Raw genomic sequence first — 17,094 nt, 5'->3', positions numbered from 1 at the left:
TGTCATTTAGGTTACCCCGTACTTAGCTCATTAACTGCTATTATAACATAAGCTACTAAGTAATCTATAGTTTTTTGTATGTACACTTACTGTGAGATTAAAATGCTTATAAATGGTTTGACATTACAGCTCTTTCCAACAATTCCATATGTCTTTTACAGTGCTACACTTAAAGGATGGCTTTGCAACTTTCTCATTTTTTTCCCTCCTTTAGTTAGACAAGAGCAGACCTTCTACATTTTATGATTGGATTGTATAGGGACTTAATTCAAAACTACATCTACTAGCTGTATGAGAAATCTACAGAACTATATTGACTTAAGGTATGACTGAGGATCTGAATAACTATGTGGTTGAATGGTAGGACATGGGGAGGACTTGGTGAGCAAAGTGGTGATGAGAATTAAGTAGGCGTCTATGTGAATATTGTGGGGGTCCTTCTGTAACGATACTTGCCAATGTGCTTTGACATCTGAAAGAAGTAAAGAACAGAATCAACCTCTGACCCCAGAGATGTAGTAGTGGAGGATGGGGAGAAAGTTTAATGAATGATTTAGGCTGAACAAGACGTTAGACAGTTACAAAGTATTTTACTTCACCTCAGAGTTGTTGGTGGGGGTAATGGGGTAGAACAAATGGCTGCAGAGCAGGAAGATAGAGGGTGTTGATCACATGCATGCATACATTTTAATTTTATAAAAGACAATTGCATTTTAATTTTATACAAGCTAGAGAGACCAGCTATGTTATATGGGTTGGAGACAGTGGCATTGACAAAAACGCAGGAGTCAGAGCTGGACATGGCAGAGTTAAAGATGTTAAGATTTGCACTGGGTGTGATGAGGGTGGACAGGATTAGGAATAAATATATTAGAGGGTCAGTCCAGGTTGGAAGGTTTGGAGACAAAACCAGAGAGGCAAGATTAAGTTGGTTTGGACATGTGCTGAGGAGGGATGCAGAGTATACTGGGAAAAAGATGCTAAGGATGAAGCTGCCAGGTAACAGGAAAAGAGGAAGGCCTAAGATAAGGTTCATGGATGTGGTGAGAGAGGCCATGCAGGTGGCTGATGTGACAGAGCAAGATGCAGAGGAAGAAATGGAAACAGATGATCTGCTGTGGCGACCCCTAACAGGAGCAGCCAAAAGAAGAACAAGCTCAAAGTATGATACACGTTCAAATGTTTAAAACACTATTCAGGTTATATTTTGTGTTTAATGTTTTGTCTGTTCTTCAATTTGTGTTTGATAGTACCCCACAATTCCATCAGAGTGGGCGAGGTTACATAATTATGCATGCAAATTTTATGTTAATCAGCGCATAGATTTGTACCTATTTTTCACGGGCCTTTGTCCAGATTTTTGATGTTTCCAGGTTGAGAGGTATGCTGTGATTCCAAAAAGCAGCCAAAAGAGAGCCAGAGTAAATGAAAAATGCAGTTTATTCACACACAAATGAACGCTCCTAGTGATTTAATTGCGTTTTCATTTACCACTTCCTCAGACACAATAAACCATCACTGATTTCACATTTAAATACTGTAGCATAATTGAAAATCATTTGCTATTGGACGAACAATTACAAACATACATTATCATATACACAACATCAAATACGTATTGTGATAATTTTAACAAGTTTGTCTGAATGAAATATTAATACTATTTATTACATTCCATCCCTATTAAATGATAAATTAACTAAAATCATTATAAAAAAACGTTATAATATGTTTGTATATATATATATATATATATATTAGTAAACGTTATAAAAACTATTTTAAAATACTGTTTAGATAATCTGAACTTGGATACATTGTTGCCCTCTAGTGGAGATATAAGAAATAACATTCCAAATGTATTCTCACAGTTTAGCAGATCTAAGTTTTAAAACTGATGAAATGGACAACATATCATTGAGACCGGGTTCCTTAGTGGCTTCCAAAATTATTTGCCAGTACAGTTCCCGGTACTCTAATTTTGCCTCCCACATACCTCCTCGAATTTCTTTCGGGACTATTTCTAAAACAAAGAATAGAAAACTTGCTTGGGAACAGGATAACTTATGACGATATAATGCATTCCTAGAATTGGCCTTGCTAATCTCATAATGGTGTTCATAAATCCTGGTCCTGAGTTTACGTTCCGTTTTTCCAATATAAAAGGAATCACATTCCATACATATAACTAAATAGACCAGACCACTACTCTGACAATTGGCATAGCCTTTACTCAAAATATCTCTTTTTCTACTTGGAATTTCAATTGAAGGGGCGTTTAAAATGTACATACATTGGGAGCAAGCTCCACATTTATACGTTCCACGTTTTAAGCGAGTTCCCATATGTCCCTTTGAACCCCCATACTCAAAACAATTTTTGAAATTCCTATCTCTTCTATAAGTGAACTGCAACTGTCCCACTACTGCTGGTGCAATATCAGTAATTTGTGTAAATTTATCCCATTCACATGTAACTACCCTTCTTATAACATTTGAATCATCATTATAATCCAGAATAAATGCATCCTTTTTGTTGTTTAGTTCATTTTTGGAATCCACCCTCCCAGTAGATAAAGATCCATGAAGGTCCTGACCCAAAATAGGTGCAAACCTACCTTTCCTACCTACACTAACTTCCCTAATTGATTGTTCTATTAGCTCCAATGGGTAGCCTCTACTTTTGAAGAAGAAGAACAAGCTCAAAGTATGATACACGTTCAAATGTTTAAAACACTATTCAGGTTATATTTTGTGTTTAATATTTTGTCTGTTCTTCAATTTGTGTTTGATAGTACCCCACAATTCCATCAGAGTGGGCGAGGTTACATAATTATGCATGCAAATTTTATGTTAATCAGCGCATAGATTTGTACCTATTTTTCACGGGCCTTTGTCCAGATTTTTGATGTTTCCAGGTTGAGAGGTATGCTGTGATGCCACATTGCCATGGTCCTTCCCCTACCCACAGAGTGCTGAAATACAACTGCAGTAGATTAGGAAGTTCTTTTCTTGGCTTGTGTTGCCTGTACATTATATTTTGCCATCACACCCTTTTTGAGCTTTGTGAGCAAGTCTCTCTACATTTGCTGCTTTCTGTATTTAACTGGTGAGAATTATTTTTTATTCAGTTTTCAGTGTTTAGTATTCATTTCCTCAACAAACCGCAGTATGTTTGCCATTTGAATGCTGTTTCTTGTGTATGGATTATGCTTTTAAAAAAATAATAGGAGTTTGAATAATCTTTAAGTTATTTATCGATCTTACTGTGCTTCTACTTTGTATTTGCTCCTCTTGTAAACTACTACACATTTCGCTAATGTTGTCTTTCTTTGTGTGTGAACTGCATGATTATTTAACAACGGGTAATTTGGTGCATGTTTTGATAGCCAGCTTAGTCAGTCGTACAGGTTTCTAGCTTCTTTTTTCTGTTCTTTAGCATTTAGATTGAGTTGGTGTTCACACATGCACCAAAAAACAATGGAAATGCTACAGAATAGAAAACAGAGGCTAGAAACTTGCATGATTGAACAAGTTGTTATTCACATGTGCAAGACAAACATTAAATACTGCTGGTTTGTAGCTTTTATGTTATTGTTCTGTAGCAATTTGATTGTTTCTGATGCACGTGCGAACGCCCAGAATACTGATCTTTGAGGATATCAGTTTCAGACTCCAGATCAACTTTCTAATTTTATGAGAGCAATATTTAAAATATTTCCCTATTTTTGGGCATTTTCCCCCATTTTATCAGCCATTGTCCGCATTTCTTGCACTAAGAGGTTGAGATGGATGACACCCACCTTGATAATGCACACTTAATTCCTGGCCAAAGAACCATTTTTATTTCCATTCTTTTGTACATCCCCTTCCAAAGTCTGTTGTTTTTTCCCACTGCCAACAAAACCCTCAGTTTGCTCAATTCACCAATGATGACAGTTTGTATTTATGTTTGCCATAGCAACAAACCCTGTGAAAGCAAAACAAATTAACACTACAGTATAGCAGTGAAGCTTGGACTAAATGAAAGATAACAGTTGCCATTATTTTACACTCGCTAAACAGAGCTGTTTAGCGAGTGTAAAATAAAAAAGAACATTAATAAAATAAAAAAACAACAGAACTGTGTGTGAGTGAATGTGTGCATGAGAGTGTGAGCGAGATCAATTGAGCCATTCTTTTACACTCACTAAGCAGTGCTTCTACTGTTTAGCAAGTGTAAAAGTAGAAAAAAAGAACATTTTGTGTGTTTATGTTTCTGAATGTGTATGAGTATAAATGTGTATGAGTGTATGCCTGCGTACGTGAATGAAAGCAAAAGTGTGCGTGTCTCTATGAAGACTGACAGCGAGCAAGCAATTCTCTGATTAGCATTGCAAGTGAGTATCTGTAGTCTAAGAAAATTACAATTAGGTGATCAAAGTTAATTTAATACTAAAGACTAAAGTTTTTTGCTAAAATGTTGTTGACTTCGCCAGTCAGCAAGGTGAGTAAAGCAAACTATGATATATGCTTTAATTAGAAAGTACTGCAAACATATAGCCCACTTCCATACTCTCATGGCTGCCAGCAGAGAAGATAAGGGTGGGTTCCTCCTCTTGCTGTTAATGTCCCATACCATAGAACGCTGTCTTTCTGCATGGATATCACATCCTGGGGGAGAACCTCCCTCATCTCCAGAACACTGATGTGAAGATAGCTTCTAGATAGAGCCATGTCCTTTGGATTTTTAAACCCCCATAATACCCACACTGCAAAGAAAAGGTGTCTCTGATGGTAGTGGAAGAAGGCATAATCATCCTTCTTGTAATAGAGGGGACTGAGTCCACCATTTTAGATGTTTGTGACACAGGGATGACACTCTTATGTATTGATGAAGAGACTGTGTAGCTGAGTCTACTGAACTGATAGTCTACTACAGTACTCTCCTGAAGTATATGGCATGGAGAACTAGCATAATGTAGGCAACCATAGTGCCTAACAGGCTTAGAATGAGGGAACATAAAGGAATGTCTGTTTTGAGAAGCTTCTGTTTGAGGTATGGTGTGTCGATTGCATCCTATATAAAGACAAAAGACTGACTGGGTTCCAGCTTTAGCTTTTCCAAGTTTATGGAGATACCCAAGGACTGACACAAGGTGAGCAAATAGCCTCTTGCAAAAATCAAATATTCTGTAGTGTTTGCTGCTAGGAGTTAGTCATCTAGATATGAGAATGCTTAGAACCCTTGCAGCATGAGATGTGCAGTTACCACTGGCATGCTTTTACTAAAGACATGGCGGCTGTAGTAAGACCAAAAGGAAAGGGATGGAACTGTTAATGACTGGTTTTCAGCCAAAAGTGGAGATACCTGTGAGAGCACTTCTATCAGTACAAGGGACATCCTTTCCCTCATGTTTATTCAAGCATGCACCCACACATGTGCAAATGGGGCTGCAATGGCTGGGTTAGGTGCCCAGATCCATGTCTTTCCCAGCACTGGCTCCCTGTATCATGGCTGGCATATGATGTCCAGCCAATGTCCTGCATCCGAGCAGTGGCACGATCTATCCAGGAATCACTGCCATCCCTGGGGTGGGTACACCCCATATTCCCTCCCTGCATCATCAAGCACCCAAAGTCACTAGTCAAACTCAAGATGTCTTGGTCATAGTCAGAGTCCTATCTCTATACACCACCAATGCAGGCTGAAAGTAACTTCAATTTATACTGATCATAAATGGGGTGGCCAGAGAATGGGATATATTAGTATATATTTAGAATAACTCTCATTTTATGTCTGTACTTTCTCCTTGTAATAGTCTGTCCCAGTGTTTAAGTATCTGTAAACTGAATTTGCTTACTATTAGAATTAGATCATCATAAATGTTGGACATAATTTCTTAACTGAAAAAAAAAAAGTATATACATATATATATATATATATATATATATATATATGTATAATCATTTTCTGAGTACTGTGTGACTTTTCTGCCAAACAGGCATTACTACCAAGTATTTTGAAATGGCAACACTGCAGTGGTTGATCTTTCACTAGTCACAAGTCTTTACTCCCCAACCTTTAATCATAGTTGATTGTTCTTTTACTTTGCTCCCCTTGAGAAAATCCTCATCCATTTTATCTTTATGTTTAATAAACAATGGTAGTGGTAGTAAAGTTTTATTAGATAAGGTCTTTCTCCTTTGAGTTGTAATTTTATTTGCTTAGTTTGTCATTTACTGAATATCTGTTAAAGGTCAGTGCAAAGATAATAGGACTGATTATCTGAAGATGATATCCTAACAATTTTTAGTTAGCCTGATGTGTACTTTACTGTTTGAACTCTGACTGTGCTTTACGGTACGAGGACTTTTTAAATTGAATTACTACTTTTTAATTATATTAGTATGGCAGGTTATTGTTCATTTTTAAACAGAGTTATTTTAAAACTATCTCTCAGAAAAAAAAAATCTTTTTTTTTTTTTGCTCCATACTTGAAAAGTGAAGGGGATTGGATGTTAGCATTAGCAGACTGGCACTGGGAGCTAGATCAACCAGCTATAGCTCGGCTACAAGGCATCCTTTGCTCCTATATGGTAATTAAACAAATTGTGCAGTGATGTATTGTCTTAAGCTTGGCTAGGCATGCAGAAATAATTTGTAACAATCAGTTGAATGTACTTCAAACATTGGGAAGTACCTTTTTAACAATTGTTAAAATCAGATAGTTCTTGAATAGCTGTTTACATATTGCTCATATATTTGCCTGTATTAATTTTCCAGCTTGCGTGGCTGCATGTACAACTCTACTGGAATTACCTTTGCTGCAGTGGAGTACTTTATCATTACTTTCAGTTTGTGTAAGTAATGAGGGACACTTTGTAGGTAAATGTTTAATTTTTGTGCCGTTGGGACAACTGAGGTACTCACTTGGGGGGGGGGGTTCAGTTCAGTGCGTTGGCATCTCTTGCGTAACTTGTTTTGGGCAATGTTTCCTGTTAGTGGCTGTGCAATTTAAGGACACTAGGGTTGAAATTGCTATAGTTAGTGCTTCTGTGACTACTAAGGGACTCATCAGGGGGAAATGGTTCATTTTAGTGCTTGTGTGTGTTTGTACAGACTACTATTGGCCTTTCCTGGGGAATTGTTTGGTTTTGGTGCTTGTATGAATCTTTAGGCACTTTGTGGTGGATATTTCTTTTCTGTGCTTGCGTGTACTTGTGAAGACTACTAGTGCCATTGCTTTGAGAAATGTCTAATGTTGGAGTTTGGTTGACATTTGAGGGTGTCTGAGGGGGTACTGTTTCAGATTGCTCCATGATGCATGCATCTATTTTCTGCAAAGAACATTCAACTCCTATGAAACATGATGAGGCCCCTGAGAACTATGGAATTGTAGATGCAAGTACTCAGCAATCTGAGGATCTGGTTTGTTTAGAAGGAAACAAAAAAAGAAAGAAAGGAAGAAGTTCTCAACAAATAACAAGGAAGAAAAAGAAATTGACTAATGACTGTAAAGGAAAGAGAATACGTAGTAAAAAGGATTATGTTTGTTATGTAACACACTGGTGACAGGGAATGAAGATACCTGGCTATCAGAAAACCCTCAGTCTACAGAAAAAGGCATCACCTTTCCAACGGAAAAGGTAGAAAAAAGAGGCAAGGGGTAGGTGAAAAGGAAGAAATCAAAACTGAACGTGGAAGGATTGAAAAACATTACTGTAAGAAAAAAGAAGAGAAAGACAGATGTTGACTACATGGCTCAAGCTGTGGATTTACAATGACAGCTGGATAAGAATTTAATATGCAATGAAAACAGTGGAATTAATAAGACTAATAGTGATGAAGATCTATCCTTCGTAACAATTGATAGAGCAGAAATGACTGTATTAGAAGCAGAAGATTCTTCAGAGATGGTCAGCAAAGATATTCTTGTAATTGGAGATTCAGTTATTAGAGGAACTGATACTTATATTTGCAAAGATGATAATGAACATCAAGTAGTGTTATGCTTGCCAGAAGCAAAAATAGAAGATGTGAAACAAGCCTTGAAATGCCTTAATGTAAGGAAGTATGAATCTGTTTTTATTCATGTTAGTACAAATGATGTCACCAACAAAGATTCTCTGACTGTTAGTTGGGAGCTGACAGCCCTCCAAGATAGTATAGCTTGTACTGGTGTTAGAACATATTTTTCACAAATCGCCTATAGAAAGGATAGTCAAGTCACTGTGAATGAAAAGATTTTTTGGATAAACACCTACATGGAAAAAATTTCCTGTTTTAAAAAATGGAAATGTGTAGAACATCCAAGCCTTCTTTTGGGCACATGTGTGTTCAGGGGTCTACCTGATAACACCAACATGCCAAAACACCAATAACAAAATAACCGACACGACAAAACCAAAAAAAAAAGAAAGTTCAAAAACACGAAACTTCACATGCCCGACAAACCACAATCCCGACAATCAACAAAACAAATACCTTTCCGGAAAAACACGCACACAACACAAGCACATCAAAAACCTTACAAACCTACACTAAACCTTACATACACAACTATCTATGCACTAACCTTAACCCAAACCCTAACCCTAAGGTCCGTCACTATCGCACACTTACCTTACCCGCACCCTAACCCTAACTCACTTAATCTGCCCCTAACCCTCAACTCTGTCACTATCACACACTTACCTTACCCTAACTCACTTAACCCGCCCCTAAACCTAAAGTCCGTCACTATCACACACTTACCTGACCCGCACCCTCCCCTAACATCCGTCACTATCACACTTACCTTACCCACACCCTGACCCTAACGTCCATCCCTATCACACAATTACCTTTACATGTCGGTGTTCTCAGCATCAGGATTCTCAACTGTCGGTCTTCTCCGTTGTCGATCTTCCGGTGTCGGTGTTCTCATCAGCGGCATTTAGAGATTTCGGCATTTTCAGGTAGACCCGTGTTCAGACAGGATGGTGTGCATTTGTCTAGATCAGGGAAGAGAATTTTTGCAGCAGATATTTTGCAATATTTGACAAACACTAGCCAAGATTTTTGCCAGGTCAAAATTTTAACAGTTCACAGATAGCAACATTTGATGCATCTCTGATGATTGTTAATGCTAGGAGCATTAATAATACATTTTTTTTTATTAGAAAATTTGCTACATTCCCACAAGATTGATGTTGTTATAGTTTGTGAAACATGGTTAAAGAACAATGACTGGAAACCAGTTCTGTCTGGGTATAAATGTTTTTACTGTAACAGACATTCTAACAAAAAAATCAGGTGGAGGTGTTATGATAGGGATTAAAGATAGCTATGAGACTTGTGATTATTACATGTTCACTGATAACACCAATACTATAGACCGTGTAACTATGACAATAAAGACAACCCTGGAACATATAACAATTGTTGGAGTGTACAGACCACCAAAGTCAAGTGTGGATGACCTAGAGGAATTCATATATTTCTTATATGAAACACAGAAGGGAAGAATAATATTAGCTGGGGATTTAAATTTACCAGAAACAGACTGGAATAATATTGATTCAACAATGTTAGTAAATAAATTATTCACAGAGTATATTCAGGAACAACAAATGCTTCAGATTGTAAATAAAACCTACCAGGGGACGGAATATACTAGATATAGTTTGTATTCCCAAAGAAATTACTGTAACTTCAAGTCAAGTTTTACCACCATTGATGTGCAGTGATCATGGGGTCATAAAGGTTAATTTGTTGCTAGATAATTCTGCCAAACTGAAATCTAAGCCAATGCACAGAAGTTTAATTACAGATTATAGGGAAGCAAAACAGTTACAATATAAGACTAACTGGAGGGAGGTGTTCAGTGGAAAAACTGCAGATGGAATGTGGAAAGTTTTGAAAGAGAAATTGTTTGAGTGCAAAAAGTCAAAAAAATGTTTAACATCAGGATCTAGGCACGCAACATCAGGGGGATATATTTCCATAAGAACAAGATACTTGATTAAGGTGAGAGACAAAAAAATATAAGAAATGGAAGAGAGGTTGAACTACAACTTTGAAAACTGGAATAAATGAGCTGCACAAACAGATTAAGCATAGTGTTAGACAAGATCAAGAAAAATTTGAAGAAAATTTATATAAAGATATTGAGCATAATAGGAAACCTTTTTATAGATACATAAGATGTGGAAGGAGTAAAGATAAACAGATTGATAAACTGTGTGCAGATTCTAAAATTTATTCTCAGACACAACAGATTATAGATATATTTGCAAAATCTTATGCAAAACAGTTTGGCTCCACAAAAGGGGTGGTAAGTTGTCCTAGTGACATCCAGGTAACCCCAGATACTGGAATCAAATTAGATTATATTGAAAAAGAACTGTGCAAACTGGATCCAAACAAAGCTCAGGGAGGAAATGGAATAAGTAACAATGACCTGAGAACACTTAAGCAAGAACTTACACTGCCATTACATCTATTATTCACTAGGTCATATAAATATGGGGAGATTCCTCAAGATTGGAGACATGCACTTATTAAACCTGTCTTTAAGGGAAAGGGGAGTCGGACAAACCCAGAATCATATAGACCCTTAAGTCTACTTTTATGTTGTCGAAAAATAATGGAGAAGGTAATACTGGATAAGTTATTGTCAGAACTGGATAGGTTGGGACTTGAAACCATATATCAGCATGCATATATTGAAAATAGATCTATTACCACCTGTAACATGATGTTCTATAACAATATAATAACAGCTATGAAAGAAAAATTGTGCTGTGATGTGATTTATATAGATTTAACTTCAGCATTTGACAGCGTCATGCAGAAAAACTGATCAATAAATTAGTACAACTAGGTATTGATGTACTGTTGATAAGATGGATAGCTGCATGGCTTACAAATAGGACATGGCAAGTATCACACGCCAACTGGACAGGTGAAATCCTTGGTTGCAGTCAAGGTGTCCCACAGGGCTCTGTACTAGGCCCTTACTTGTTTAGATTGTATCTTTCAGACCTTACTTTTTCATCTGAGGTGTTCTACAGTCTATATGCTGATGACCTGAAATTAGGTAAACTGATTACAAGTGTTACAGATAAGGCATGTCTGCAAAATAATTTGACTAAATTGACTATCTAGGCACAGGAGAATATGTTGATAAATACATCAAAAACTAAGCATATAATATTTGGGAGACGTAAACTGAAAGGTGAATATTTAATACAGCACACAATGATTGGAATTGGAGACTCATTTAAGGACCTGGGTATATGGATAGATTCAGCTATGTGTTTTTCTAATCATATAAACCAATTGGCTAATGATAGTTATAGAACTATAGGTTGTATAAAAAGATTTATAAAGTCTAGGAAATCAAACATAATGAAGTCATTGTTTGTTAGTTACATTAGACCCAAACTTGAGTATGGAATAATAATATTATGGAAACCCTATAGGAAAACAAGCATGAATAAACTGGAAAGAGTACAGCGGAAATATACTAAGGGCATCCATGTATGTGAAAATCTAAGTTATTACGAAAGACTAAAATATCTGAACTTGTGCAGTGTCTCTTACAGATATTTAAGAGGAGATCTTATTCAGTTATATAGTTCATTTAGGGACAACTACCTCTGGGAATGTTTGGGGTTATCAGAAAGTACTAGAGAATCATCAGATAACCTATGTAGAAGACTCTATATGAATGAGAAGTGTCCTAATTAGTTCTCTGACAGAGTAGCTGATGCTTGGAACAGACCATCAAATTACATTAAAGCAAGTACTAGTTTAGATATTTTTAAGAACAACCTGGACATTTATTATGGGAACAAGTGTTTTGGCATATTGTCAAGCTAGAAGGGCTTTAATGCCCGTGCTTGAAACATTTGTATATATGTATGTATGGTTCCCTATCAGAAGCCTGAAACACTATAAGCCTGAAAATCAAAATCCTGAAAACTATAGACTGAAAGTTCAAAATCCTGAAACTCAAAATCCTGAAAACACAAATAATGCTAATATGTCACTATAAAGACACTAATATCTACCAACTGACCCTGACCCTAACCCTAACCCTAAGGTCCGTCACTATCGCACACTCACCTGACCCGCGCCCTAACCCTAACTCACTTAAACTGCCCCTAACCCCAATATTTGTCGCTATTGCATACATGCCTAACCTGCGCCCTAACCCTAACTCACTTAAACCACCCCTAACCCTAACATAAAACCAACCGCACACTTACCTGAACCCAACGCATGACCCAACACCACAGGGCTAACAATAGGAAAGCCACAATGACGTCAGTATGTCCATTTTGTGTTTTCAGGATTTTGAGTTTCAGGATTTTGGGCTTTCAGGATTTTGAACTTTCAGTCTATAGTTTTCAGGATTTTGATTTTCAGGCTTATAGTGTTTCAGGCTTCTGATAGGGAACCGTATGTATGTATGTATGTATGTATGTATGTATGTGTGTTCAGACTCCTGAAGTGGTCTTTTCGGGACAGTTTCCTTTTTTTTGTTGTGTACTAGAACAAAAGACTATAGGTGGTTACTTAGGGAAATGTTGCATTTGGGTGCCTGTGTTGCTGCTGTGGGACATGCTGGGTGAAATGTTTGGTTATAGCATTTGCTCAACTGCTGAGCGGCTTTGTGGACCAGAATGTTTATGCTTCCGCTTACTTCTCCCAACTACTAATGGTGTAGTTGGAGAAATGCTTGAATTTGTTGGTTGTGAAACATTAAGAGGAGCTCATTGGAGAGAATAATGTTTCATTTTAGTGGTTGTGTGTATTGGAACAGCCTAACGAATGGGTGATTGTGGGAAATTCTTTTGAATGATACTTGTGCCTAGATACATGGACATTATACTGAAATGTTATATTTGTTCAGACTCTGAGAAGTGTTTATTTCAGCAAATCTTTCACTTTCCATATTCTCTGTACTGACACATACTAAAGTGGTAGCTTCAGGTAATGTTTTCAAGTCCTGTTTTTGGCTGCATACAAGGACATAATACAGCAATGTATGCTTGGGGAACTGCTTCATGGTGGTGCTTGGGTATACTCATACTGACTTTTGATTTGGTCACCAGGAGAAAATGTTGACTGTGAATGCTTGAAAGACCACAGTGAAACACATGGGGCAAAATACTTCATTTTAGTGCTTCTGACTACTGGGACAGACTTGCTGAAGGAATAGTTGTGGTAAATTTTCATTTGGTGCTTGTGCTTTGGTATGTGCCCATTAGACAATAATGTTGGCTTTGGCAAATGTTTCATTTTCATAACCAAACTATGAAGGGGTTAATTGGAGGAACGTTTATTTTTGGCAACTGTATGCCTACTTTGGGGCTTGGTGGAGGGGATATGACTTCTTTTCAGTGGTTTTCTGTACTGGGACGCACTGCAGAAGGAATTGTTGTGGCAGTTGTATTTTAAGTTGGTGCTTGTGACTACATATGTGTACAAAATACTGTAATGTTCACTGGGTGACAATGCTTCATTTTGGTGATTCTGTGTATTTGTACTGAATGCTGTAGTGCTCACCTGGGTAAAATGTTTAATTGCAGTGCTTGTACAACTGCAGTTGGGCATATTGGGGCATAATGCTACATTTTACTGATTTAGCATACTGGGAGTACTTGTAGGAGGAGTCATCATTTACTTTTGTATACTTACATGGACATTATACTTACATTTTAGCTTGGGGAATGTTCCATTTTGGTGCTTGTGTGGACAGGTTATTACTAGTGAAGCGACCAGCTGTGGTAGTGTTTCAGTTTGGGGGGGGGGGGTTGTTTCTACTTGGACAAACTAGTGAAGTGCTTATTTTGGGAAATGTTGCACATTTACTGCTTGTATGGCTACTGAGGGACACATTAGTGGCAAATGCTTTGTTTTAGTGCTTCTGTTTACGTGGTCAGAATCCTCAACTGCTTGTCTGTGAAAAGTGTATACTTTTAGGGCTGGTACACATACAATTGAGCACCTTGGGCAGTAAATGCTTCATTCTAATGCGTTTGTGTACTATGACAGACTAATGAAATGCTTGCCTGTGGAAAGTGTGTCTTGCTTTTCTGACTACCATTGGACACGTTGGTGGGGGAGTGATCATTTCACTGTGTGCAGGGACAAACTACTGAAGGAGATGATGTGGGAACTGTGTTCAATTGGTGCTTGTGCCTACATACACGGATGTAAAACTTCATCGTTAACTGTGGAAGATGTTTCATTTCATTGCCTCTGTGTACTTGAAAAGGCTACTAAGTGTTACCAGGGGAAATTGTTTAATTTCAGCGCTGGTATGACTACAGATGGACACACTGGATGGGAAATGCTACATTTCTATTCTTCTGTGTAGTGGGACTGACTACTGAAGTGTCATACATACCTCTCAGCTGTCCAAATTTTTGCAAAATGTCCATATTTTGGCCTCATATTTTTGGTGTATTCATCATAACGTGTTCTTTTTTCGTGGTAAATCTCTGGGATGATCTAAGGTCTAAAGTCAATAAATAATGACATGCATTTGAGTTTCAGACCTCAAGTTCTTCATAAACTGAATGATAAAACAAAGCCTGTGATTCTAGCAATATTCAAAATTTTAAAGAGCACTATTTACAATCTATCCCCTATTTTTGGTCCTTTGCCACCCCATTTTGTCATGCTTTGTCCAGATTCCTTGTAGTAAGAGGTTGGGATATATCCTAAGGTGTAGTTTCTGGAGTTGTTTTCATTCAGCTGTGCCTACTAACATGGCAATTACTCTCAAATGCTTGCTTAGGGCCTATCTTTTCTTTTGGTGCTTAAGTTGTACTGTGACATAATACTGAAGTGTCAACCTCTAAATATGTTTCAGTTTGGTAGTTGTGTACTTGAACATGCTAGTGAAGTGGTTACTTTGTGAAAAAAAAAATCACTTGTAGTGCCTGTATGGCTACTGAGGGACATATTGGGTGGAAATGCTTCATTTTAGTGCTTCTGTGTAGTGAGGCAGACTACAGAAGTGTTCGCCTGGGAAAAATGTATGTTTCTCTTGCTTGTCCGACTACCATTACACAATTGTGGTGGGCAATGGTTCATTTAATGCTTTGTATGTAGAGGGACAGACTACTTACTTGTGCTGAATTCATTATCATTATACTGAAATGCTTGCTTGGGTAAATGTTTGATATTGGTGTTTGTGTACAGGGACATAATACCGAAGTGCCCAGCTATGGAAGTGTTTCAATTTTGTGGTTTTCTGACAGACTACTAAAGTGGATACTTGGGGAAATGTTTCACTTTTTAGTAATTGTATGGGTACTGAGGGACACATTGTTTATTTTTTGTTTTTAGTTATTTAACATTTGTTTACAGTGAAAGTCCAGCTGGGACAGAGCCCATTTTCAGCTGAGACCTGGGGAGATATGCTCCAGATACATGTCTTTGGAATTAGGGGAAAAACTCATTTTGGTGCTTCTGTTTACTTGGACAGACTATTCAAGTGCACCTGTAGAAAAGTGTATAACTTTAGTGCTTATATGATTGGACTGAACATCTTGGTGGCTAAATACTTAATTTCAGTGCTTCTGTGTACTGGGACATACTCATGAAGTGTTCACCTGGAGAAAGTCTGTTTCTTGCTTAGCTGACTGCCATTGGACACATTGGGGTAGGGTATGGATCAGGTCAGTGTGCAGACTGATACTTTGTGAAACATTTTTCACTTTTAATGCTTGCATGGCTACTGAGGGTGTGATAAACCGAGATGCTGCCAGCCCAGCTAGCCAGAATTTTGTAAATAATTATATGTCACTTGAAAATATTAATATGATTAATATGGAAATGTGACACTGCCAGCCCAGCTAGCTAGAATTTTGTAAATAATCTTATGTCATTTGTGAATAGTAATATGATTTGTATGCTTATCCTACAAATGTAAAAAACTGCATGTTTTGTACCAAGCTTCAAGAATGTAACCACAGTATACCCTGCTGGAAAGAGCAGACATGTGTATAAACTATATGCCTATGCAAATGTATGTTTTGATAGCAAGAAGCTGGAACATACAAAGTTAACTTGTAAACCCTCAAGAAAATAAGCTGAAATTGTTTATGATTGTATCTCTCAGTTTCAGCAAGAAGACAAAATGTCTACAGCTAGAGTTTCTTTCTGTTGTCTTAAGACAGAAATAACTATTAGGTTTAAAATGTTGTTGTTGTTGTTGTGTCTTTCGGCTTTTCCTGGTTAGGGGTCGCCACAGCGGAACTCCCGTCCGCTAATGTTTGGTAATTGATTTTTACATGCCGAGTTACCAGCCCTGATGCACAACCTTCAACGAAGGTACTCCCATTCACGCATGTCTCCACGCAGAAGACACTCTAGCTGAGAATCGAACCGGACAGCGTCTTACTGTGAGGCGACAATGCTACCGCAATGTTAATTGTTTTACTACTTCCAGTTTCAGGGAAGCTTCCAAGAGATAAGTGTCAGCTTCTAAGAGATACGTATTTTTCATAGAGACATGTTAAATTCTGTTAGTATCTGTTTAGCCTGTGAACTAGAGGCAAGTGTCAAATAGGGATGTCATCTAGCTAACCTAGCAGTAATGTGCATTATTAATTTAAGAACTATCTCAGAGAGAAAGTCTGGGAATTTTGTATTTATCTCTGGACCTGTAAACATCTCACCAGCACTTGCCTTGCTCTGTAAGTAAGCGGTTTTCATGTCAGACCTGCTGGCTTGTCCATGGAAGTACAGGAGGTTGAAGCACCTAAAGACCACCCCCTACCACCCCCAGACTAATGGTCTTGTTGAGAGGTTAAATTCTACACTCAAGACCATGCTACGGGTGTTTGCAGGCTAGTTTAAGAGAGATTGGGACAAATATTTGCCCCATCTGTTGTTTGCTTACAGAGAGGTTCCCCTGGAATCCACAGCTTTTTCACCCTTTGAGTTGTTGTATGGGCATAGGGTGAGTGGACCTCTAGATTTAATTTGAGATGAGTGGGAGGGTGAGTGTGAATCCCACAAGGAGTCTGTTGTGGCATATGTCCTAAACCTCAGGACAAGGCTCAGTGAATTCATTGGCTTGGCCAAGGAGAACCTGGCAGAAGCCCA

This window comes from Protopterus annectens, chromosome 13.part0, assembly GCF_019279795.1.
Source record: "Protopterus annectens isolate FY-2018-M chromosome 13.part0, PAN1.0, whole genome shotgun sequence".
Classification (NCBI taxonomy): Eukaryota; Metazoa; Chordata; order Ceratodontiformes; family Protopteridae; genus Protopterus; species Protopterus annectens.
Note: the sequence above shows the minus strand (reverse complement) of the source record.